The sequence below is a fragment of the Pelmatolapia mariae genome, linkage group LG22 (genome assembly GCF_036321145.2).
Source record: "Pelmatolapia mariae isolate MD_Pm_ZW linkage group LG22, Pm_UMD_F_2, whole genome shotgun sequence".
NCBI classification, from domain to species: Eukaryota; Metazoa; Chordata; class Actinopteri; order Cichliformes; family Cichlidae; genus Pelmatolapia; species Pelmatolapia mariae.
Window position 1 is genome coordinate 22,536,610 of NC_086245.2, and position 26,501 is coordinate 22,563,110.

Genomic DNA, 26,501 nt, shown 5'->3' on the forward strand with positions numbered 1-26,501 from the left:
CCTCTGCTGTCCTTGTGTGAACCTTCAACTCTGACCTTCGCTAATGGATATCAATGGCTTGTTTGAATAAAAGGGGCTTAGCTGAAGGAAAGTGCATTAGGTGTAGGTGCTCCTAATCCTGCTATGAAAAGTGAATGAACGCTGTGAATCAGAATAATGTCTCCAAACACTCTTAACCGTTACCCATGTTAGCTTATGCTATCAACGCAGTCACTGCCATACAATACTTCACTCAGAGAGTGACCACTGAATCGAATAAACAAGGTCATATTACAACCCCAAACTTAATTTCAATCAAGCTCACAAGCAACTCCACCCTATAACACACTCCAGCCATTCACAGGACCCACACAAGGAACACACATGCTCAGTGCACCCCCAAACAAACTCCCTCCACCCTTAACACACCACCTTTGAGAACAGACCCCCATACGTTAGCACATAGGGAGTCTATGTTTGGGCACACTAGGTGTGGTGTAGGGCGTAGTTTATCTGTGACGCCAACCTGTCCCTGATGTCTTATTTTGGGGGTTTCTGACCAACATCAAGAGCAAAGCGGGTCCGTGTGATGCAATGCAACGATTTTCCAGCCACTGTTTGTTTTTGTTCTTACTAATGGAATGGAGCGGAGGGGAAAAAGTGGAGTGAAAAAAGGCAAACTTATGACGACCAGGTGTTTTTTCCCTCTCCTCGGGAATGTTTCACCTTGTAAAAGCAAAGCGAGTGGGAGGGGGCTTTCGTACCACGCTATAGTGGTGAGTGGTGTGGGGACTTTTCAGGGGGTGAGTGTAGGCTGACCAAATGAGTGAACATAAGCGTGTGTTTTGTGTGTGTGTGAGAGTATTAGAGGGTGAGCTGAGATTTGTTGATGAGCCCGAGGTGGAATTCTTCAGTGCAACTGTAGCATGGCCATAATTGGAAGAGGCGGAGGCTTTCTTGTGGTTGTGTGCGAGCCTCTGCCGACTGATTTTTTTTTTGCCTCATTGAGCTACAAACAGCGATCGCTTGTGCGGTGGGGCGTCATCAACAAGAGGCACGCATGCACGCAGAAACACACACACCTGGGGCGGGGGATGAATGGCAGGCCTAACTACTACACAGGGTTCCTATTGATGACATCATTACTGGGCATATGGTTACTCCACCCTTTAGATGTTCAGAGGACCATTCAACTTGCACCATGGCTCTTTCACAGGAATGACGCCTGTTGCTTATTTTTTTTTTAATTATTCAATTTGGTCGGCTCCAGTCGTGAACAGGATACTTATTTTAGCTGATCACGATGGCACTTATGGCAATTATCAGCAGTCACATTTATGACCATCCATCACTACAGATGTCCCATTTTTAGCCCTCTCGTGCACGTCTAATCACTTTGCTATCTTGATATTTGCTGAAAAGAGTGCAAATAAAACGCATAAAACCCCATCTGCACTATAAATTTTGCCATAATGGCACCCTTCAAAAAGCAGATCCCCATTAAATATTATAATAATGATCCAAATATGCCCTTTTGAGACGCTCTCATGCAAGGAAAAGCTGACTTCAGCCCGACTTTGCTTCTAAAAGTTGGTAGATTACACAGTCTGGGGACGTTTATTACTCCTCATGTGCAAAACATGAATGAGAGAAAGTGCCGCGGGGCTGCCAACTTTTGACAACTCTCTGTTACTTGCAGAGTGACTGAAGCAATGAATCAGTGGATGCTGCCGAAATGACAGAGCCTTAAATAAACCAGTAACTGGCACAACGTCATAATGAGGGGAAGAACTTGGGCAACTCTAAAATCCTCTTTATTGTTTCTCCCTCTCTCTCTCTCTCTCTCTTTCTTTCCTCTTGCTGTGGATCTGTTTGGAATCCCAGTCTCTATCTGATCTTTAAATCAGCCAATGGCTCTGTCCCAGTAGGTCTTTCAGGAAAAGGCTAGGCCAGCTTTCCTCCCAGTGCATCCAATCAGAAGCGTGGAACAGCATGCTCGTCAAGGTCCACTACCATAGCAAAGAGCCAGCTAGCACGCTGCCAGTTAAACACTGAATGCTAAGTCTGTTTTGATCCTACTAAGTTGCTGCTGTGTGGGAAGTAACCTGTACTATATGATAAGGGATGACTGTGGCTCGTCCAGGTTGTCAGCAAACATCCAAAACATTACCAGTTTTCATGAGAATTTGCTTATTTTCCCGGCAATCACCTGGCACGCTTCAAAGACGAGGAATAGTTGATACTTGTAATACGTGCCACGAATAGATGAGGCGGACTAAAGAAATGTAAAAAGATGTGATTAACCGCACTATGGTGATCAAAACGAAGAAAGTGGCACCATGTGACAACTGCACACGATCTACAGCAGGGTTTAGGTGACGGTGCAATGCCCCTTTGAGCCTTACCGTTGTCCACTGTCATGTCATCCACAGACTTTATCAATAAAGCTGCAAAAGAAATAAAGCATAAGCTGGATCTCATTTGCAGGACTGATTTGTGAGCATGTTTCAAAACAGTAAACAGGCTAAAAAGGCAGCGTGATTTCCTGGAGGTGAGTTTGGGAAGGCGAGGAGAACAGTGAGAAGCAGAACATGAGACGCCTCCGAATTCCCCTCTTCTCGTCTTTTTTCGTTCCCCTTCCCTCCTCTTCATCCTACCCCACCCCTCTCTGTGCGGCTGCTACCCCACCCCATCCTGCTCACTCCCCTCCTTCTTCACTGCAGCCAGCCACAGACACTTGCTTTTTGTATCAAGGGGGCTAACCCAATGAACAATCCTGTCTGTCTTTCCCAAAATAAGCTGGTGGGAGAGGGATCGCGTAGTAAGCCAGAGAGATTGGAGCAGAGAGGTGCACAGCCCCCCCCGCCCCACCTCGGGTTATAAGTCCTTGGAGTGGGAGCACAACCTGCTTGGACCCAGATACACTGCCTCGCTGCCTGCCTGCCTGACTGACCTGAGTGACTAACTGACTGAGTTCCACTTCACTGCTACTCACTCTCTCTCCCTCTGTGTCCTGCTCCCTTGCTCCTTCCCTCCTACTTTCCACCCTGGAGAGCAAGAGCGCACAGATTGGGAAGGTGTTCCTCAGACCTGCGTCTGGACAGCTCGAAGACGACACAGAGAGGACGTTTCCCCATTCTCACCCTTTCATCACCTCTGTCACTTTTGCCACCTCTGCCCCCCCAAAAAGTACATGGATAGAACTTTTTTTCTTTCTCCCTTCCTTCCTTTTTGTTTGTTTTTGTTTTTGCTGGAAGCAGAAAATTAAAAGTTTTGCAGACAGTTATCTCAACCTGCAGTTGAAGATTTTCAGTTTTTAACTTTTGCATTTTGGGTTTTTTTTTTTCTTTTCTTTTCCTTTTTTTGTTTGCTTGTTATTCTTGCACCTGCGAGCAGCGCTGGACCAATTCCGAGTGCCAGATCTTTGCCCAGGAGGACCCTACTTGTTCACTGAAAACCTGATGCCATCACATCCCATGGGAGACACGAGTGGCTGAAGGAGGGAGGTAGAAGAGACCCTGAACCACCTGACGCACACACCTAACGCTGCCCTTGCCCAGCGATCCTCCCCCCACCCCTGCTCTCCTCCACCGAGTCTCTGAGGAAAGAAAGGTAAGCAGGTTTCCTCTGAATCCATTAGCATCCTCGTGGCCTGTCATCTCTTTTCTTTTTTGTGCCTGAGGTGGCTAAAAGCAATTAAGAGAGAGAGCGGGAAAGGAGGAAAAACAGATTCCATTTGTTAGTCATGGGACTTGCATAATTCTCCTCAGTCCTAAGCCAGCGCACAGAGTAACAACTTGCAGACTAAAAAGAACTGAGTACACCAAAAGCACACTCAAGTGTTCCACTCACACTGTGTGGACGCTGATTTTTATATAAAATTTGTAGCTGCGCACCGTCTGTTGATCTTTGAGTGTCCCGTGAGAGCGATTATCTAGACTGTTGCTTTGTGTATGCGAGTTTGAGATCTGGGCTAAGACACTGTTGATGCATCCATGCCCATACATCTGGGACTTTAGTTGATGATGTTGAAGGGGGCGTGGTGTGCATTGCAAGTGTGTATCGGGGGCTCGGCTGTGCAGCAGGATATGTTCAAGGTTACAGATGTAACAAGGGTGTCCTCCATGTGGATGGATCTGTGTTTTCTGTGTAATGCAATAGCTGCTCTTAATCATATAATGATTGGTATGTGCAAGTGCAAAGGAAGATTGCAAACGCACACAAAATGCACACATGCTCTTCTCTTCTCTGCTCTGTCCATCCACTGTGATACCTCTGGCAGGCGACACTGCATTCCTTTGTAACGGCATCCTTCCATCGCAAACAGAGAGAGGACAGACAGTTGTGACTCCAAGCCCTTGGGTGTACTGCACGACAAACTAGCAGGGATAGATAGAAAAATGCAAGCTCTGCTGAGGAGATACATTTTTGATCACATGTGTTTTAGTGCACCAGCAGCAGCAACAGCAGTGGCGGCAGTGGCTTGTGGTGGCAGCAGTAGAGTTTCTTTGCAAAGGAAGGAGGGGAGGTAGAAAAATATACAGAGTAAGAGAGGTGTAGAGAGAGAGTAAGAGACAAAAAAGTGGAGGGGGGGAGTCTGGAATAGACAGCGGTCTGGAGATCTGAAATCCAAAAACATTTGGCAGCATCCCTCTACTTCGCTGGCCTACGGCAAGAAAAGTCTACTTTTCTACTTTACTTTCTTGTACCTGTGTGTATGTGTGAGTGTGTGTGCTGGTATGTGTGCACACATGCTTGCCCTTATGTGACTGGATCTCCACTAGAGTGTGTAAACAATCGTATGGGACACACACTGGAGTGTGAGCGCTCTTCTTTGTTGGTGAGCAACAACAGGAGTGTGCAGAGCTGCTGGTGTGCAGCAGTGAGCCAGCTTCCAGTCAGCTTTCCACACGTGCACGGCTTTGTTTCGATTAAAGAATTGATAGATTAAAAGATTTACATTCCTCTCAACTTCTTCAAGAATTAACGGTCTGTTTTGTGTTCAGCGCTTGACAAAACCTGGGCTAAATGACTTTCACCGATTTGCACCCTCCAGTGGGCGGCGACTGGTCAGTTAGTGGCTGACTTGTGGTTACAAGCAGCTCAAGTGTGTGTTTTGTGTGTAGTGCATTATATAACCACAGTTACCAGACTCCAACCAGCTGCCCATGCAGGCCTTTGATACAGAGTGCCAAAAGTGTGACCAAGCATACACAAGCAACAGTCACGCTGGATACACAGCGGCACACACGGCACACTTTATGCCCAGTGTAAAGCAAACACCTCCATGTGGATTTACACCTCACACACACACGTTTCCAACAGATGAACATACTCGACTGTCAGCGCTGCTGCCAGACTGCCTGCTCATATACTGCTGAGCTTCTCATCCCCCACTGCATTCAGTTTATAGGCTGTAACATGTGAAGTTTTTACACTCCAAACTCAGCACCAGCTCTTGAATTTTTTCCCCTCAGTAGTTTAAAGGGAATTTATTTATTTTCTTCCCTAAATGTTGCAGTAAAAAAATAAAGGACATCTTTGTGGATCTGCAAACTCTTGGGTGAGCTTTCATAGCCATTACAGCGGCACAGACCAGAGACGGCCAGCAGAAAACCTGTACTTGGATATCTCCCTCGTTACAAATACCCATCTGTTTTGCTAATGTCCTGTATTTGTGTGATCGAAGAGCAAAACAGAAGGATAATAAAAATAGAAATGTTGCTGTGCTGATGACCTGTGTCACCCTCTTGTAAAACAGTCCAAAGTGTGTGACCACAAGGGGGCAGAATAGCAGGCAGTTTCAAAGACACCTGGCACTGTGCAGTTGAAAGCATACCTATTGTTCTCTTTGCTAATTTTCAGATGAATATTTATTGAAACATTTTTAAGTAATCTTAAAAATATGATTCTTTTTATAAATTGCCTCACAACTCTGATAACATTCAAAGAGGTGTCCTAATTCTCTGTTACAGTACAACTGATCATAATTCATTTTCATTTTCCCTGACTTAGAGGAGGGGATATCTGCAGACCATCACATCACTTACCAACTGTACTCAGTTTTCAGCCTCCCCTCTCGTGCTGTTAAATGATGCCAAACCACTTTTAACAGACTGTATCAGTTTCATGCGCTAGATTGTGCTTCCTCGCAGTCCCTTTGTAGCCGTGGCTGTGTAAGCTTTTGCATGTGTGTTTGTGTTTGAGAGTGGGCAAGCACTTGTGGCTCTATTACTTTCAGTGCTAGCAGGAAATGAAGGAGAATGCCACTCATTTTCCAGCAAAAGTAAACGCCCACCTTATTCCTACACACACACATACACAAAATCACATGAATGGACACACATACAAGTTCTCCCTGAGCCTTTTGAGTCGTGGTCTTTTTGTTTGTCTGTGGTTTTATTACATAATCCTTATTTTTACTGTGGAATACTGCAAATTCCGGTACTGCAGATACCAATACCGATGCCGATACTTTTATCTTATATAGGCAGCTGATGCAGGGTAGAGCAATGTGTAATAAATTAAGAGATAATCATCAAGAGACCTGGAATGTAAGGTCTCTAAAGCACTTCGAGTCAGCTTCTGTTGTTTAAACGTGCTATAGGCTATAAATAAAACAGACGTGACAGTCAACACAAAAAGGTTCAGACATTTTTCAAAGTTTGAGATATATTTTTTCATTTCCAAAAGAAAAATAAATTATTTAACACAAATCAGCAGGCTGCATACTGATCTCAGAGGATATTAGGCTACTATCAACTCTATACCAATACCAGCACTGATATCAATACTTAGATATTTGGATCCATCTGCCCACCTCTACCTGCCTCCTATCTTCCTGTTTCTGCCCTTGTTACTGTGTTGTTTGGGTTCACCTACCCCATATTATGCTTTTCTACCAGATGTGTGTATTTGTTAGGTTGTCTGCTTCCTTGCTCCCCTTCTATTATTTTGTCGTCTCGTAAAGTTTAAAGATTTCCCTGCCCCCTTGTGAGCCTGGATTAAAGTTCTTTTGTTCAGTATGCCAGCTGTTAGGTCAGCCTTAAGAACTTTCCTCCATGATTTTCCTAACATGACTCTGTGGTACACAAACAGACACTAATACTGTGCGTGCAATTGTTCGGCACCCATTATGGGGAATGCTAACTGGTGCTGCTGATATACTGAATGAAGAATTGCAGTGAAGGATGGGGGAAACACTATACAGGTCCTGGTCTTAATCAGAGCCTGGCCCATAACATTAAAGATTAATGGGCTGGATTTGTTTTTCGGCTAAAAGGGGAATTAGAAAAAGACACAGTGAAAGGCATGAACTTGTTTCCCCGTGCCGACGCGTGGAGATTTGCATCCTGCCTCCTTTTGCTTCCTTTGACCTCGTGTGTTTATACTGTCTAAGCTTATTTGAACATCAACAGTAGCCATCTTGGCCCGCACATGCGAGCTGATATATGTGGAAGTCAGTTAGCTAAATGGCAGATAGTGAATCTGCGCAAACATACGGCCCTCCAGAGTGGATGGAACAGCATGTTATTAATCAGGCCCTTGTTTTGAAGGACATTGTTTTGGCTCTCAGCTCAGAGCTAGAGGACAGAAAGACGAGCAGAGGGGGAAAAAATGCAGTTTTCTCTCATTTGAGCTCTGTTTCATGTGGATTAGAATTTTGACAGCTTTGCTTATTTAGTTTTCTACTTGAATTATTCTCTGATTCATTTACCTGTTTCCCTTTATCTGTGTTTACCGATCTCCCACTCCTATTCCCTCATAACTGTGTCTGGACCAGAGGAAGTTTTTCCACTGTGCTGGCAGCAACAAGGGGATGGAGAAAGAGAGACGGGGGGAGAGCAAGCAGTGGGGAGGCTTGGCAGACGTGTTATTTTCCCTCCGCCTCCCATTGACTCTGTCAGCAGTGGTTCAATCTTTTAAAAAAAGAAAGCGTGCAAGCTCAAAGTAGCTTGACAACATACCCTTTTCGGCTATCAGAAGAAACTTATCAGTCATACAGCAGCAGGAGGAAACTGGCGGTGGCATTACTACCCCACCCCCCAACAGCCCCCTTTCTCCTTGACTTTTATCCAGGTGTTTTAGCATCTCTCCGTTTTCCCCATTTCTTTCCGTCTTATTTTACTGGTTTAGTCTACAAATCCTTTTGGACTGAACCCCAACTCTTTACTGGGCTCAAACTAAAACCCCTGTGGTAAAGCAGTGTTCTTCCCCAATGCCAAACATTGCTTTTAGTCAGTGAGGCCTGAACAAGGCGCAGTAAGGAAGCAAGCCGCGGACGGAATACGTATTGAGCAACAGCTTCCCGGAGTCACATCTATGTTTTTCCAGCGGTGCCTCTGAGTGTTGTGGGATGACAGCTTGTGTTTCCAAAGGGAACCCAACAGGAACAAATAGGAATGAGAGCGTCGGTGCTCATCCAGCAACAGAGCTGTTTCTAGTTAATGAGATGTGACATCTGCTGTTCTGCTGATGAGGCTGAGTTTTCCTTGGTTTTAACTCTGGATGCAAGGATGCAAAAGATTCCCAGCATCTCCAGGGGATGTGTGGAGCGATGTCACTGCTCAAAAGTCTCATAACACCGAGAGAAGCCAAAAGAAGACTGTTTGATGTTTGGGCGGCCGCGTAGCCCACGTGTTTGTATGTCCAGATAGTTAGTGCAAATGAACATGTGCGTGTAGTGCATGTGGGCAAGTCTATTTGTCTTACCTCTCATTCATTGCCCCCCTCTCGCCCCCCCACCTTTAACGTCTGGCGAGAGTTTTGTTTGGGGCTTCCAAAAGCAGGACTTTTGGCCAACTCTTAACAGGGGTCAGCTCCTCAGTATAAAACTTACATTATCCCTCTTTTCATCTTGTTGCAGACGTACTTCCCAGGCCAACAGTTTATTTTTATTATTTCACTTCAGATGCGGGATGGATATATCTCTCTCTGACGGGTCAATAGTGAGTAAGGGTTTGGAAACAGCTCTTCTGAGACTATTTGAAAAGCTCCAGACTTTGTTTTTGTTCAGTCTGTGCTTGATTTAGATTTGTGCGTAGGTGTTTGTAAAAAAAAAAAAAAAAAAAGGAGCAAAGAGACTAGGGTTATTGTGGTGTTATGATCCCCTTGGAGCCGGATAATAAAAAGTATTTCAGAAAGCCAGATTTTCTGGAGTAGAAAGGGGATGCTTACTAAGTGACACATGTATCACATGCTAACACAGAGTAGAGTTTTCCCAGTGACCACTTGTAGACAACAACAACGTCTGCTATCAACAAACAACCACACTGCTAAATTTGGAGCTTCTAATTTCTTTATACCACAGAAATGTGTATTAACTAGACCCCTGGAGCAACAAAAGTGTCATCCATTTGACCTACGCCATCTAGTGGTCACAGGTATAGTGGCCTCAAACACACCGCAACTTAAGAAAACACCAGAAAATAGAAAAATGGTGCAACAGCACACAAAACACAACAGGGAAAAAAAGCACCAAAAGCTCACCAAAACCCCTCACAAAACACAACAGAAGTATTTTTGGGAAGGCAATAACGTGACGGAAGTGACAAGCTAACAGTAAATGGCTAGCAGCAAACATGTATGTGCAGTATTATACGAGTCATGTGATTAAAACACACATTACCTGCATCTTTTCCTCCCTCACAACACGAAGAATCCTCCATGTCTTTTGTCTCAGAGCGACCCTTCACATGTTTTGGTTTCTGTCACTTCCAAAACTGGTCGGTCACAGTAATGTCTCTGCATAAACACTTCTGTTATGTTTTCTGAGATTTTGCTTTTCTGTACTTTCATTGTGTTCCATTCAAGTTCCAATATATTACCATATTTGTACTTGCTAGTGTTTTCTTAAGTTGCAGTGCATTTAAACTATCAGGACTAACATACATAGAACTTAGAGGTAATAAGGAAGAAAAGGAAGATCTCAAAATTTTATGTTTGTCTCTCTTCGTGTAGGTTTTTGTATATAAAGAGCCTACCTGTGCATGTACATAAGTTCACTGGGAGAAGTGCGAAAAAATGTTCAGAAGAATTAAAAAAAAAATACACAAAAGCACGAGCTGTGCCTGCAAGAAACACGTTTCATTGTTCTTAACTCTCAGTTTATTTTAGCTCTTTGTATTGTTACATTAGCTTTGCTTACTTTTCTGCAGCATGCTGAAGGACCAACAACAGCACAAGAAAGAGTACTTCACAGACTGGTTGTTTGTGACACTGCCCCCTGGTGCCATTAAACAGCTACAACATGTAGATGACAGTCTGCAAAGCTGTATGTGAGCAAATGCAGACAAGAATGCAATATCAAAAAGTCACCTTTGTGCTACTGAGAGTGATTGCTGGCATGATTAAGCTGCGCTTGTCCACTGTGAGGGAAGGGTTGCCGCAAGTCGGTATAAAGTTGTTTTCAGATTTCTATCCTCATGGGAGCGGGATCCTCCAGGATGACAATGCCCCAGTCCATATGGTTTGAGATGTCACTGAGTGGTGTGATGAGTATAAAAACCATTGCCTTTCACATGGACCAGTTTTAAACTCAACTGAACTCGCGTTTGAAAGTGTTCTCAGTCTTCACAAAAACGTCAATACTTCTTAGAGGAATGGTGCTTTGTCTCTCCAGAAGATCTCAACAACCTTGGAAAATTAAAATCAGGGCATATTGGAGACATATTGGAGTCTCTGATGACAAAACACCTCACTAAGACATTTATGTTGGTTTTTCATTTCATTTCTTACCTGTCTGTTAGGACTCAAGAGCTAAAGCTGAAATATTGTTGCTTTATTACTCTGTTCATACAAACAAAGAAATCTTAAGAACTTTAAGTCAGTGTCTAGATGGCAGTGGTTGCGATCAAAATATTCTATTTTTTATGCTCATAAGATGGGGGAGATTTGCAATGATGATCATATAAATGCTTCTCAGCATGATATAAAATGAAAACACATTAGACTGTCAGTGTTCCTTATGTCCTTTCACTTGCAGGTGACCGCAGGTACTCACCACATGGCCACAAACATATGTAACCCATCTTTTATCCAACCTTAAAAAAACTAGCAGGGTTTGCCAGTTTCTGCCCAGATAAACACCTGAAATTTAACTTGGCTCGCAGTGTTTCTCAAGGAAGTGGGTTTAAAACAACTTATCCCTGCAGCGGACCACCCCCTCGCTTTTGAGCTGTGTCTTTTGAAAATGCTCTTATACCATACTATATTGGCATCTCAGTAGCACGAAATACACCTCTGATGGTTCATACTGTCTTTGTGTACACTTATTTATATTTACCATGGCTCCATTCCCATATGAAGTAAAAAAAAAATGGAAGAAAAAGAAGAAAAACTAAGCTCTTACATTATTCCCTGATTGTTCAGTGCAGGGTGCTTTTTCTCTCAGACTTTATGTTTAAATGGCTTTGGCTTAGAGACCTAATCCTTTCTGTAAAGACTTTGAGGCCATTGAGCAACATGTGTTTCATAATGCAAATGCTCAAAGGCTTTAGGCAGCATACAACACAACCAGTCCTTCAAGGCTTTTGTCTTGATCATTTCCTGTAATCAGCAGCAAAGTAGTGAAACGACAAAATGGAAAAAAAAAGCTTTGTGCTCATTCCAGCTTGTCTGAGGTGCATGCAGTGCAAGCTTTGCTCTACTGTTCTTGTGTGTGTGTGTGTGTGTGTGTGCGTGCGTGCGTGTGTGTGTGTGTGTGTGTGTGTGTGTGTGTGTGTGTGTGTGTGTGCGCATGGTCGTAACTGCAGTTCTTTTGTGTTTATCCCAACAATATATGTAATACTTTCTGGAGTCAGACAGCAGAGGCGATGCTGTTTGGCAGCGCTTCTAAGTCCCTAAAGAAGCTGTTGTGGAAGAATTATTGTGTTTCATGCTCACAGGAAAGGTTCTGCCTATAGAAAACAATTTAGGATGGATACATGTGGAGTTGCATTTCATGGAAAACATTTGCGATGCTCCGCAGTGAAAACCAAGATAAACACCAGACTGACTGCACGACAGCCTTATCGGCTGCCTTTCCACTTTGCATACATTTACAATATGGAGCTGCTGTTGGCTCTAAAGCAACGCAGACATGAACTATTTTATTAAAAACTGAGGAAGGTCAAAGATTTACATGATCTGATTAAAATCTGGATATTTTGCAGGTGATATATTACAGAATAAGCGAACGGAAATAAAACATGCCTAACCAGACATTAACCATGCAAGTCTGTGATTGTTTGGACAGTGAATGCTACAGAAGTACAACCACTTCTGGGAAGATGTTCTTTGGCCAACCAACATAATACTTAATTAGGGAGGGCATTGAATCAATTACCACTCACCTTCATGTGGTTTACAGATGGCTATGCACTCTCTCTCTACATTTTTCCATCTATTTCATCTGCAGGCCCTTAGTTAAAAAAAAAGCACCCAAAAAAAAGGCAAAAAAAAAAAAAGACGTTGCCTCATTGCTAATTTGAACCAGAGGAGTGGTCATTTCCTAACAGTGGGCCCCGGCCGAACCGACAACCAGCCCAATGGAGCCTCAGCTGGATTGCTCCCAAAACTGGGCAGAAACCACACAAACCCTAGTCTTCCTGACATGTGGTGAAAGTGTGATAGGGATATGGGAAACATCAGCACGAGTTAGGAAAGAGAGATGGAAACACATCCATTTGGAAGACTGAAGTTGGACAGAGTAAAACTGGGGAAGGAGAAAAGTTGAAGGGCCTGCTTTTGGAAGGAGGAGGTAGGAAGAGATGAAAGCACATGGACAGATGAAGGTAAAGAACATAATACTGAGAAAATAAGCTCGGTACGAGGGCACGTCACTTTGTAGCAACCATGTGCCGTCTTTGATCTGGTTGAGGTTTTGAATGAGGGTCAGCAGAAACATGCAGGGTCACCTGTTTACTCCCAGATGCACATCATTTCCTTTGAATTACTAAATATGAAGTTACCTTTTTTCTATTCCAATATGTGTTCACCCACTATGCCCATTCTTCAAATTTACAATCAACATGTCATCAATCTCTATCAGTCTGAGTATTTCTTTTAAGATTTAAAAGCCACAATTGATGAATCACAGTGCGGCCTTTGTATTGTATTAGTATTTAATTTAGCAACATGGTCTCATTGTGTCCTGTCATACAGGATTAATTTGTTCTACTCCAATCACTGTAACTGGATATTCTGTATCTGTCATTGTCTGGAAGGAAGAGGCAGGGATAACAAGGAGGTGGAGGAGGAAGACGAGGATGCAGACATGTCTGCCAGATCAATATAGTGAGACAACGTGTCCTGAATGCTGCGTCCCTGCCATATGACAGCCCGCTGATTCAAACCTTATGCTGGAAGCAGAGAGACAATGAGCAGACTCCAGTGTTAGAGGCTTGTTCACGGTTAAATTGCAAAGAAAAATTTGAGGAGGGCTTTCGCTTGTACTGAAGCCTTGTTTTTCTGAACTTTTCGATGTTACAGTCTGGAAATTGCAAAGGGCCACTTACATATAGGGACGGTGTTACAGTGAATTATTGCAGATATCCCTGGCATTGTGGACTTTTCTTTTAAGCATTGTTGGTTTTAACAACAATGCTAACTCTTATCAGTGGTGTTTTTAGGTGTTGCAGAAGATTCAAGCAAAAAATCAGCTAAACTAATCACGCATATTTAGTCCAGCACCTTACAGTTGGTTCATAGAGTCAGGAGAAGACAAATGGTTTGAAAGAGAAGGTAAAAAGTGAAAGAGCCAGCTCTTTTTCCTAATGCCATAACCCAGTGCGTCACGCAATACTGCTAAAGAACACTTTGTGGGTAACTGACACACTAGCAGTTTTGACAAGAACTGCATTATCTGACACACCAGAAATAGAAGTATAAAGTAGCACGGAAACCACACAAATCTAGAAGTGCATGGTTAATTTAACCTGGCAGAAAGCATCTTCCCCCCATTTCCTTTTATTAAAACCAGTTTCTAATTGGTGTTGCCTCTTGCCGGGGTCACCGAGCTGCTGCAATGATGTAGGTTTGACGCAAATATTTTTTGGTTTCTTTTGGTCTAGAGACTGAACAGCAACACCTGGCAACCTCTGGTTGTGAGGGAAAAATCTGTATTCCCAGACTGGTTGCAGACGGGTGAAACTGGTCACCAGGAGAAAGCAGATGCTGCACAAAAATTCTTCTTGTGATTGCTTTGTTCACTAGTTCACTAGCAGATTGCTGCAGTTGCTCATAGTTTGCATGGTGGACACAAACTACAGAAGACTTGTCTGCAGCCACTCACTATTTACTCTTTGAGATGTTGTGACACTTGAAAAATGTGACGCAAACAGGAAACAGAGAATGTTTGCTTTCAAAGTAAAAGTTTGACTTTTCATAAGCCACAGCTTTTAATTTTAAAGTGAATGTTTCGTGTTCCCAGTTTGTGTTACATTTTTCACAGTTTCACTACAGCTTGGTGAGTATTGTTCATGGATAAGTCAGTGCAAACCACTGGTGACTACATCAACAGGTGACCAAAGGACTCGCAAGGAGGTTCTTGGGGCAGCATCGTATACTTTTCTGCGACCAGTTACATGCAGCGACAACAGACGACTCGCAAACCAGTTAGGGAATACACATTTTGACCATCTCTGGTCACTGCTAAGGAAAACAGAGATCACAGAGAAACAGAGATTACTGTAATCCGATTACTTTTTTCAAGTAACGAGTAAAGTAAGGGATTACTATTGCAAAAAAAGGTAATTAGATTACTGTTACTTTCCCATAAGCACGCTGCGTTACTAAAACCGTGATTTTTTTTTGCAAGAGTGTCTCATGACAATGATATAAGCGAGTGCGACGTTCTTGGCAACAGCTGTGTGCAGATCAACAATGGATAATATAACGAGTGCGGGAGAGAGTATGAGCATGCAGCGTTTAAAGAGTGGAAGTACTGACCTTACTTTGAGTTTGATTCCGTAAAAAGTGACAAAAACATTAGCGTCCGCTGCTCACTGCGTGGGAAGAAAACTTCTTTTTACATCGAAAAAAACCCCTAAACTTCCGAGCAAGCACCGACAGTACGCTGCCACGGGAATGTGAAACTCCCAGATCCTTCCACTGACCGCTGCGGCACACCTGCACCAGGGCAAACCTCCGCCTGCCCCACTCCTGCTATACAGGTGAAAATAGAGCAACAGGACCACTGATTCTTTGATTTTATTTATTTTCTGTTGTGTATTACGTGCATTTATTTGAAAGAGTGAGTGCAAACACAAAAAACTATTTTATTTTGTGTGCTGGAATGTGCAGAAAATAGGTTTAAATGTTAAACAAATTTCTTCCAGTCAGAGAATGTTGCATATAATTTAATGTTTGCTTGATGCATAAAGTTAAAAGATTAAAACTAATAAAACAAGTTTCAAAAAGAGACTTTTTCATTTGATTACATTTTCTATGATGGATTATGCAGAAAAAATAGAATTGGGCTGAAAGATCTATTGCTTTATTACCTATTCAGGTTGTAAATCATTTTCTTTTAAAAGTAACTAAGTAACTAATTAGTTTTGAAAATAAGTAATCAGTAAAGTAATGGGATTACTTTTTGGGGAAGTAATCAGTAATTAGTTACTGATTACTTTTTTCAAGTAACTTGACCAACACTGGCAGTGACTGCTGACAACATCGAGCAACCACTTGCCAACCAATCCCTGAATACACAGTTTTCACTACTCACTGCTAGTGACCACTGACTGGTCTCTTTTCCTCCATGAATGGATTTTTAGCAATGGAGTTCACACCAACTGCCAGCAATCTTCAGCAGCCTGCGTATTCTTTGAGTGGTAGTCAAGTAGTCACAGACAAGTCTCTAGGCTAGTGTGACCGAGGCCTTAATGGTATGTTACACATTTCCTTGCTCTGATTGCTAATTCATTCTTGATTTTCATACCTCTGCAGGTCTATCAAATTGCCTCTGAGACATTCTAGACTAATAGATTTGCACTTACTCGTTTGTCTTTCAATTCCAGGCTTCTACACGAGTGACAAAACTCAAGACTTTTTAAAAAAGTATTTTAGACATTGCCACAGGATAACAATTTTGTTAATTTTGAATACAATATAAGAATCTGAAATAAGGAGAATGTATAGTCCACTATATTGGTTGGTTTTTCTATCATTAGTTCTTCATGCTGAAACCATGCCCAGGCTGCAAACATTTTCACTTGTTACAAAATATACATATTTCTGCCGGAATCTGTGTTTTAGCTTTGTCTTTTTTGTTTGCAGTCTGATGTCTTGTCTTGAGGTATGCTTAGGAAGCTTAGCTATGACAGACCAGGCCATTACCTCTCACGTGGAGACAATGATAAATCCAGACCATGTCAACACTTGTTGGAAATATGCAGATGCCCTGTCAAAGGCAGGACAGTACACTCTTATAGTGCCCTAATGAATTGTGGGGGTTTCCTTGGGGGGTCTTTATATGCGTGCATGTGATCCAAAAAACAGCTTCTCTGACATTTCTCTCTGTCTTGTGTCTCGTTTTGTTTCTGTGTATAATTCTGTTGATTGCAAATGTCTTGCTGTTTTCCCCAGAGTTTTGGTTGTTGAAAGGCGATCTCCCAGTGTGCACAAAGTGATGATGAGATTCAAATTATTCCAGACTTCTTTCCTAAGGCAAATAATGCTTCTGTTGCAGAACACATTCTTGCTGCTATCCTCTTGCTGCTGTTAGTCACACTAATTTCACAGGTTTTTTTCCACGATTCAGATGGTGATTGTTTGCTGGCATTTAAAACTTTTGACTTGTGAAATTCAAAATGTATTAGTACATTGTGATAAGAACATGTAAAAAATGCATAAGCTATGATTTGCACCAATACTAGGGTGTTACATCATGTTTTGTTATTGAGTCTATCACTTTGGAGCAGCACTCAAACCAAATACAAAGCAAAATTTCATCTCACGTTACTTGTGTGAATGCAGTGGCATTAAAAGTACACGCAAACACCTAGCTGCCTTCAAATGGCATGAGTAAGGATGTTATCAGTGTCTGATCATCAGGAGCATCAGGTGAGAAGAGCTGATGTGTCTTTGCAATCCAGTGTAAAGCAACTTTCTGCATAAGTTTCAACATTTTTAGTTGTGCAAATGCAGATTCCCCTGTCTTCCCATCACTTGGTGCATTGCATAGACTTTGTATGTAACTCCTAAGGAAGAGGTGTGGGTTCGACGTACTGAGGTGGAGGGTAACATCATGGAGGCTGAGGTGGAAGATGGGTGTGTAGCATTTAAATTTGAATTTAATTAAACTTATACTAATGAGTGCATTTGCAGGTTTTTATGTAACAATAACATTGTTACTGTACAGAATCTGACCTCTGTTAATATTCTTCTGTTGTCAAAAAAATTCATTGGCCGCCCTCTGCCACCCCTGAAGGCCATCGCCAGATCCTCCTGTCTCAGGAAAACCCGTGCCATCACAGGTGTGCACCCCGCCCACCACCAGTTTGAGCAGCTGCCCCACACCCCACCCCTGTCCACTCACCTCACCAATCTGAGCCATGGTCTGAGTAACCCTCATCACTCAGGCCACTCAAATACAGACTCTGTACTCACACTACGTCTGTACTGAACTCAAACTCCTACACATACCACTACAGGCTAATTTTGCTTGTTTATTCACAAACTGGCGTGAAAGCTAAGGTAGTTAGCGCTCCACCAAGCAGAGGTTGGCATCAGTGGTTTTCTTACTGCTGCTATACTTCTTGACCAGTGACAAATATCAAACAAATGGTAGAAGACTCCACTGAGTCTGCGTCTGTTAATCTGCTAATCTACTCCATGTGACAAAATTCTCCTGTCTTTATCCCTACACATTACGCTGCTCGCAATACAGTTATTCAGAAGAGGGGTGGTTGGGGGGGGGGGGGGGGGTAGCTGTAATGCTGCCAGTGTTCAAAATTGTCCAAATAGTTCTTAGGCCTGCCAGACACAACAGCATATTCACAGTTTCTGCTTGCCTGTGGATTTTATTCAGTCTGGCACATTTTGATGCTGCATTTGTTGAGTCTTTTAGCAAAATTGGCATTTTGCTTTGCTTTGCATTTTTTGACACTTCCTACATATCTTGCTTGTCTATTGTCAAGAGACGCCACGGTGGCACCGTTGTCCTTGTCCATTTTCTGCAAAGTGCATGTGAGCAAGTTTCGGGTGCTTCTGAACACGTTCAGGTAAACGTCAGAGACGATATATGGCTGATCTGTAACCTTAGATCTGCTGCATCCTATGTACTCCCTGCAGCTTGTCTGTGTTTTCCCACTGGTGCATCACTCACTCCATAGAGGGCGTCTGGAATGCGTCTGCAACCACTTTCGTTGCATTTTTCAGATTCAAGAAGAGAATTCAGACAGTAACACAAAGCATCTCTGGTGGGTGGGAGCATAGATACAGAGGATACAAAGTAATGGATCGCGTTGTTTGTTAGCTGAGAAAATGGTCTGATCCCCAGATATTGAAATTGAGACTGTCTAGAGCTTAACTGTTTGAAAAGTGTGTTAGAACAAAGAAACATCTTTGCTTTGCTTTCTTATTATTCTCTGGGAAACCCAGTTTTAAACGCACATGTTAAGGTTTTGTCTCCGCTATCAGTCTAGACTCCATTTATTTACACATCTGTGCTTGTACGATAAGCAAATTGTAGCCATTACCGTATGAGTGTGAGAAGGCAATTGTGTTTCTTTTTTTTCGCCTCACAGTGGGGATAAATAAGCAGAGGCAGAACGGGTGTGGGGTGGGGGATGTGGGTCAGAAAAAAGGAAAAGTAAAAAACGTGCACAAACAAAAATGAGTGTGACCACTGTGGGAGATGTGGTGAACATCAAGATGGGGGGAGTGGGGTTGGGATGGGAGGGTGGGTGGTTGGGTGAAAGAAATTTGGCATCTCGGATGGAAACGAAGGCCTGGAGCCGGCACACACTCGCACATAAACACGTGCGCACATACGCACACCAAGACAGTCCAGACACCGGCACTCATCATTCAAACGGCTTTTTAAGAGCCATTTAAGTAATTCCAATAAAAACCGCAGCCGTTATAATACCTTGTCCATGGGAGACAGAAAGAGACTAAGTTATGGCATGGGCAGGGGTAGGGGGTGAGAGGTGGTAGAAAGAAAATGCAGGGAAAGTAAGTCAGACAATGTTTGTTTTCAAGTCTGCGCTTTGAATCCTTTTTTTTCCACGACATTCTTACTCTCTGCTTTTCTCTGCAAGCACGAGGAAAGTTTGGCAGTCTGGAAAAATAATTTGGAGATAGCAATAAGGTGCAAAGTTTTGGTATAACCGCCACGCTTATCAGCAATCATTTTAATACCTCCCTTAGACAACAGTGTGATTTTTCCCACCTGGTTTTCTTTGTGTTCTTGTAGGCAATTTCAAGTACTGATCCCATGTTGACAACTTGTTGCTGGGAAACATTTGACCCTGTTGCGTTTTGCTTCCATTTGCTACCTTTCTTATATCCCCTAATGTGTGACCCATGTGTCACCCGTGTGCTACTGTTGTTCTTTATGACTGAGTCATCCCCATCTCTCTCACTGAGACCCAAGAGTACTCTCTGACAACAACCGCCTCTGAAAATGTGAGACCAGATCAGCATGTAACAGGAAAGTAGGGGGAGTTTATCTGTCTGCTTCATGACCTTAAATCTCCATCCAAGGCCAACAACCACATATGCATCATTGCATTCCGACGACTGTTATTTTGGCATTACGTCTATTTGCACTGTTCTCAACTGAGGAGCTGTGAAAAGCCGTCTAAACACAGCTCTCTCATACCATGCAAGTCTGGCCAGCGTTAGGAAAGCCGCGTGAGTGCAAATATGGTCCAGGGAAATGGAGATGTTGGCTAAGCAATGCTCTGCAACTTCATGCCTTATATCCTTCTTTAGCTCTTGGGTGTCTTGAGCTTTTTTTTTTTGCTCTACTTTTTCACTCTATCCCAGTCACATTCTGAGGCATGTATATCTCTGTGAAATCTGTAAAAGCTCGTTTAACCCAAACTACGAAAACATATTTTCTCAGTTACCCTTTGCATTGGATAACTAGGCAGATTTTTTTTTTTTTTACTTGTCCATAATGTTTGTCTGGGTTTTCTGAATCAAAGTAAATGAAATTTCAGAAATAGTGTTTAAAAAAGCAGATAAACAACTTCATTACAAAGGATGTGCAATTTGAACTCTAGCCAAACTTTCCAAACTACAGACAGTTTTTAGTGCTTTGAAGTAATAATTTTAACTTACACAGTTAGTTATGTTACTTTTTATAATACCCCAATACTTAAGAAGATTACCACCACACCTGGAAAGCATCCTTCATTTTCTTATGATTATCCAATTCAGGGCTTTTGGCGGGTGCTGGAGCCTATCCTAGCTGTAATGGGGCAAGAGGTACACTTTGTACAATCAATTGCATGGCTAACGTAGAAGGACAGACAACCATTCATGCTCATATTCCACCAATCACCACTGAACCCAACAACATGTCTTTGGACTGAAGGAGGCCAGGGTACATGGGGAATGCCATGTACCCTGGCATTCCCCAGGGTACATAGCTTTCATTGCATGTATTCATTGGTTGAAGTTATTTCAACCAATGAATGCTCATTGTTTGAAGTAACTTTGAGTTACCATTGATACGTTGATTATATTGTACAGAATGTATGTTTCCTGTTGTGTAGTTACCTCTAAACATACTGACTCAGGCTCATTTTAATGGCAATATTGCTAGCATGTCCTCCAACAAACAACAAGGTCATTAGTTTCCTTCAGAGTGACCGCTTTGTCGAAATTAATAGCTGGCTGATATTCTTATTGCACCTGTAGCTCCGTTGTCACGCTCCTCTGTGGGCCACCAGGTGTTACGGTGCATGTTTAGTTACCACGTGCTTCTTAAAATTAGCATTAGCATTTCACTTTGACTATGTTTTTGTACTTTTCTACCACGAATTAAAAATAACATACATCCTTGCTGCCATTTTGGTAGCTGAGCAAGACATGTGCATAGACACTCCTCCTCCTCAACAGCGCCTTAGCTTGCTGACAGCAGAAGGTAAGAATCAAAAACAAATCCAACTCAAATTTACGGGACATTACAAAAAGTACTGAGTACTCTGATGAATGACTTTGTAATTGTAATGCAATCACCTCAACACTGTATAGTATATTATATAAAGAACCAATTATCAATGCAGGAAAACTCCTAGCATGCCTAGCCTTATGCTAACATGGTTGTGCTTTGCCTGCCCACTGCTTCCAATTTGCTTAATTAATAACAGACACTTAAGCCACCTAATCAAACAGCTGCAGAATTACGAAATGAATTTTTAGAGCTCAAAGTGGGAAGCAATACATGCTTGATTGATAATTCCAGCTAGCTGACTCCATAGTTAGAACTTGATCAGTATAAGATTTTTAAGACCAATACCATTACGAATATTTAGTGACTTAAAATTCTGACATATTGGCCTATATTTTTTTTTCTTTCAAAAACATGACATATAAATAGATTTCTTTACCAGCTGTTATTTGTATTTTTGACTCCTTATTAAGATTATATTTTGTTTCCATTGAAAAAGTTTCATTTTTTAAATTTATTTATTTTTATTTGTTTTTTTTATTTATCACAACAAACCTTGGATTACTCATTTCTGGATTGTCACGACAACCACCTGACCCACAGCTGGTTGTCATCTTCAGAGTGCCCTCTGGTGGACAAACTATGCATTATCATGGTCATGAAAAGGTTGAAGGGTACTTCTCCCATCTCTCCTTTACACTCTTTACATTTTAATTTATCAACCATTATACCAATATATTGACAAATAGCTATAAATCAACCCCTCGGATAGACTGATACATCATTCAGACTCTATCCGTATACTAAGTAAACACTGATTTTCAGCCAAGGCTAGCCAACCAATATTAGGTAACACCTGTGATTGGCAGTTGGTTTGCACTAATAGAATCTGAGTTACACTGCTATCTGAGAGTACAGGCATACATCATAGGAATTGTCATGGTCCACTGTTTACCAAATTCTGGTTTCTATTGCTGAAAAATTCCAAGACAAAATAATTAAAATCTAATACACATAAAACCAAAGCCATCTAGCTATGTACAAACCACTATATGTAATTGAGGAAATATGTTTGTGTGTAATTTTGCTAAACTGACACATTCCAGCTTTGCCCACGTCCTAATTCTGGTCTTCTCTCCCATTACTTCTATTACAACGTCACATCGACGTTATAATGGAAATAATGGCGTGTGGCATGTGTATCGCTATACATATAAACATACACATAAAACTGCATCCATGCACACCAACATAAAACATTTTCTAAAGCTCATTCCTCATAATATTTTTACAGACTGTTCAAAAACAATTACCAAGATCTACTGTACAGAGCTTGTTCTACCAACCAAGACAAACCGCACCCTGGAGATACATCACCTGTCACCTTCAGCCCACCTGATGTTTTCACAAACTTGAACATAGTCAGTGTCTCTTGTCCCTATCTCATGTTGTTATTGATAGAAATAAAAACACACACACACGCACACGCACACACACACACGCACACGCACACACACACGCACACACACACACACACACACACACACACACACACACACACACACAAAGTGTTGGGGTTTTCACTCATAACACTCCAAACCTAAGTAAACATGCTGGTTTCCAAACCATACACAGTTGCGCTAAAGAGACGCGTCAGATGGGGCCTGGGGTTATGCTTTCTCAGCAACAGATGAGTGATTGAAAGGAAGAAAGGGGATTTGTGGGCAATTTACATATACGAGACTTTGAGTCACTTTGGGGTCGATTGCGAGGCGCAAGCAGCCATTTCTCTACCTCTGGATTGGCTATCATATCTCTGTTTGATCTCATTTTTTTTCACTATTTTGCTCCCAAAAAGCTCTCGTCATGATGGAGAGTGAGATTTGGGATGAAAGGGGGGGAAAAGGGGTGTGTGTGTGTGTGGGGGGGGGGGGGGGGGGGGGGTTACAGTAAATGGGCAGACAGAGGGAAGATTTTCAGATTTGGTTGATGATGCGCATATCCACCTCCCTTGCCTCTTTGTTGCCTGCTAGTACAGTATTGCTCAACCGAAAAACAATAGCAGACGTTCTCCATCTGGTTGCAGTTTGGATCCTGTGCCAGTTTGAGTAGGAGTGATACAGAGACCTCCAAGAGGCTTAAAACAACAACAGCTCACAGTCAAGGGGACTGGTTGCATATTTCTAGCTACTGGAGCAATAAACATACTCTCTCTCAGATGCGCACAGACACATGTTCAAGCACAGAAATCCATGGGTTCAACTCTTAAATTGATATAATTCGGAAGTCTGCTGAATTATTACATTCTGGAGAATCTCAAAATAAACAGCTATTCCGATGGCAATAAAATTAAGAATTGTGTGATGTGACAGGATGAGTATGAGGGATAGAAAGTATAATATGTACCAAGCCCATGGCAAGCTCAGTGGTAGAATGTCCCTAAGTGTTTAACGGAGTTTGCCTCTCCACACCTGTGGAACCAATAGTGAGCTACTGAAGTCAGATGTCCTGTGAAAATATTTGGTGGAATAAGTGAGGGGTGGGGGGTGGGGGATCTGTTTGGAGGTTCATACCTAAAGACAGGCGTGTACTTTGGCTAAGGCGTAGGATTTCCATTAAACGTCAGGTTTGAGGAACAAGATAATATCTTCTCCAGAGTCTCTAGAAGCCCATCTTCACTTCTGTCCCTGTTACTCATAGACACACTCTGAACTGTGTGCTGGCAAATCTATCAGAAGGAAAAAGAAAAAGCATACGGTCATTCTTGCAGGATGTATGTTTGTGGAAACTGCGTCACTCGCTATTGAGAGCCGTGGCCATCTGCATATTTTAAACTAAATGAAAAGTATAAATCTCTTTGTGGATTGAGAAACACATGTCTTCATTGCTTATGAAACCTGTTTTTTGTGGCAAATTGAATTGCTTAAAAAATGCTTGGCTTTCTCGCTAAAAGCAACTTTTTTTCTACTTTTTGCTTTTACCCGACAACTGTGATATGCTTAAAGGTTTTATAAGGTCAGAGAGGATAAGCAGCCAGAATGTGGTATGGAAATGGGCCTGGTAGCATTAGGGGATTGGTTGAGGCTTTCCACTGATGAAAACACTCTCTCAGTTGCTCCCCACTTCTTTCTTTGAAGTCAGTGATGGTAACAGTTAACACAAATGATGATGTCCCCTTTGCCTTTGCAAGTATGGAGTGAATTGTAATGTTAAGGCTGTGAAGGTCTTTTGCAGTGCTAAGTTTGCACGTAAGCCATTAAAGTCAAATATTTCAGCAACAGTTGGATGGGTTGCATTGAATTTTGGTCAAAGTTTTCATTTATGCTTGAAAGATGCCCTCATCTACAGTTGCACAATAAAAGAAACGGAGCCGTTGAGATTTTCCTGTATATTTTTGCATACATATAAACATCATCAGATTTTTACACTAGTCCTGAAACTAGATAAAGAGAACCAAAACAAACAACCAAAACAAAGATACTTTGTCATCTATTTAAAGTCAAATTTTAAGTCATTCTACTATGAGAAAGATGATTCACAAGTGGAAAACATTGAAAGACTGAAAAAGTGTGGTTGTTTGGAAAGATTGCAAGGAAAAAGTGCTTCTCTCTAAAAGAACATGGCAGCACAGCTTAGGTTTGCAAAGCTACTTCTGAACAAAAAACAAGAACAATGTTCTTTGTGGACATGTTTGGCCATAATGCACAATGCATGACTCACAGCACCACAAGACAGAATATCAGCACAAACACCTTATGCCAACTGTGAAGCACGGTGGTGGAGGTGTGATGATTTTGGCTTGTTTTGAAGCCATTGAGTCCATCATGAAATCCTCTGTATACCAAAGTATTCTAGTCAAATGTGAGGGCGTTTGTCTGACAGCTAAAGCTTGGCTGAAAGTGGCTTGTGAAACAGGACAAAAATCCCAAGCACAGTAGGGTGGCAGAAAAATAAAAGAATCAAGGTGTTGCGATGGCCCAGTCAAAGTTCAGACCTCAACTTACAGCTAAACTTGATTCTTCAAGCTATTGAATCTTGGAATGTATGGATTTTTTCTTCTTCTACACCTCTTCTACATCTTCTGCTTAGTTTTCATTAAATAAATAATGACACAGTGTGGCATGTTTTGTTGTTGTTCATCGAAGTTGCATTTATCTTACTTTAAGACTTGTCAAGGAACAGATCATTTCTTGTTATGCCTTGAAAGCCTTAGAACCCAGTAGGGTTGAACTTTCTTTTTACCAAGACTTTATTTCTGTCAGAGATAAAAGTATTTGAACCTTAAGTATTAACATGTAATTTAAAGGTAAATTAGAATCCAGTGCTTTTCATCAATGAGATGACAGATGTGAGTGTGCAGGCTTTGTTATTTAAAGCACTGGCGGTTTATCAGTGCCTTGTTTACAACACACTAAGGAATTTCATCATGCCACAAGCAAAATTCTGACTGACTTCAGGAAAAGGGTTGTTGACGCTCATCAGACTGGAAAAGGTTACAAAACAATCTCTAAAGTGTTTGTTCTGCACTAATCCACTGTGAGACTGTACTGTACATATAAAGAAGAAAATCCAAGACCAGTGTTACCCTCCCCAGGAGTGGTCAACCAACAAAGAGGCTAGCCTGGATTCCTGGTCACAAAGGAATCCAGGGTAACTTCTAAGCAGTGAAATTCCTCTCTCAAGTTGGCTAATGTTAAGGGTCATGAATCCGTCATCAGCAGTAAAACAAAAATGGGTGTGCATGGCAGGACAACAGCTACTGCTCTCCAGAATCAACACTGTTGACGGGCGTCTACAGTTTGCTCAAGGTCCTGTAAACAAGCCTTTTTCTTGCAACTGTATGCAGACACTCATGTTTCCCAGACAGTGTGTCCTGAAATGGTTGATCCTCAGACTTTCTGTCGATCATCCACCTGAGGTTGATGTTTTTGTTCGTGACAAATGGCTCAGCTTTGGTGATATCACCACATGATCTGATTTACATTTGTTTAGTACTGTGCTTTTTTTGTGATCAACATTTTATTGATTTACAACAGGGTTGTGGGAAGGGGGTTAGTTCTGTGCTTTATGGCTAAATGCTGCTAATAGATAATATTATTCACACAAAGCTAATTAGAGTAACACTGTGCCTAAAAAAGTGTAAAATGCCAGCCAGAGGTGTGAGGCATATCTATTTGTCTTGTGGCTTGCAACTCGTCATTTCACACTGCATTCATTCAGCCTACCTGGGGCTTTTATTTCTTCTGAAAACTTGTATGTGGATCCACAAAGACTGATTATTTTTTCTGTCTTAGCTGGAATGAGTCATACTTGTTGGACTGCTATAAAAACTGAAGATTTATTCAGTGTATCAGTAAATAAGACAGAAATATAACAGTCAACCACTAATGTTTAAGGAGATTTTAAGGAGTGATGC

The 26,501-nt window shown here is 41.9% G+C and overlaps 1 protein-coding gene across 2 annotated transcripts in view; it reads left to right on the forward strand.

The window, feature by feature from the left end:
* The first annotated feature begins 2,774 nt into the window (after positions 1-2,774).
* Positions 2,775-26,501, forward strand: part of col8a2 (collagen, type VIII, alpha 2) — a 50,390-nt gene continuing 26,663 nt past the window's right edge. Inside the window, exons 1-2 of one of the 2 annotated variants that reach the window (XM_065471118.1) lie at positions 2,775-3,168; positions 3,376-3,591. The gene's annotated coding sequence lies outside the window, so the exon portion shown is untranslated. Of the gene's footprint in view, positions 3,592-26,501 lie in introns of both variants that reach the window. The other variant, XM_065471117.1, reaches the window with a different exon arrangement.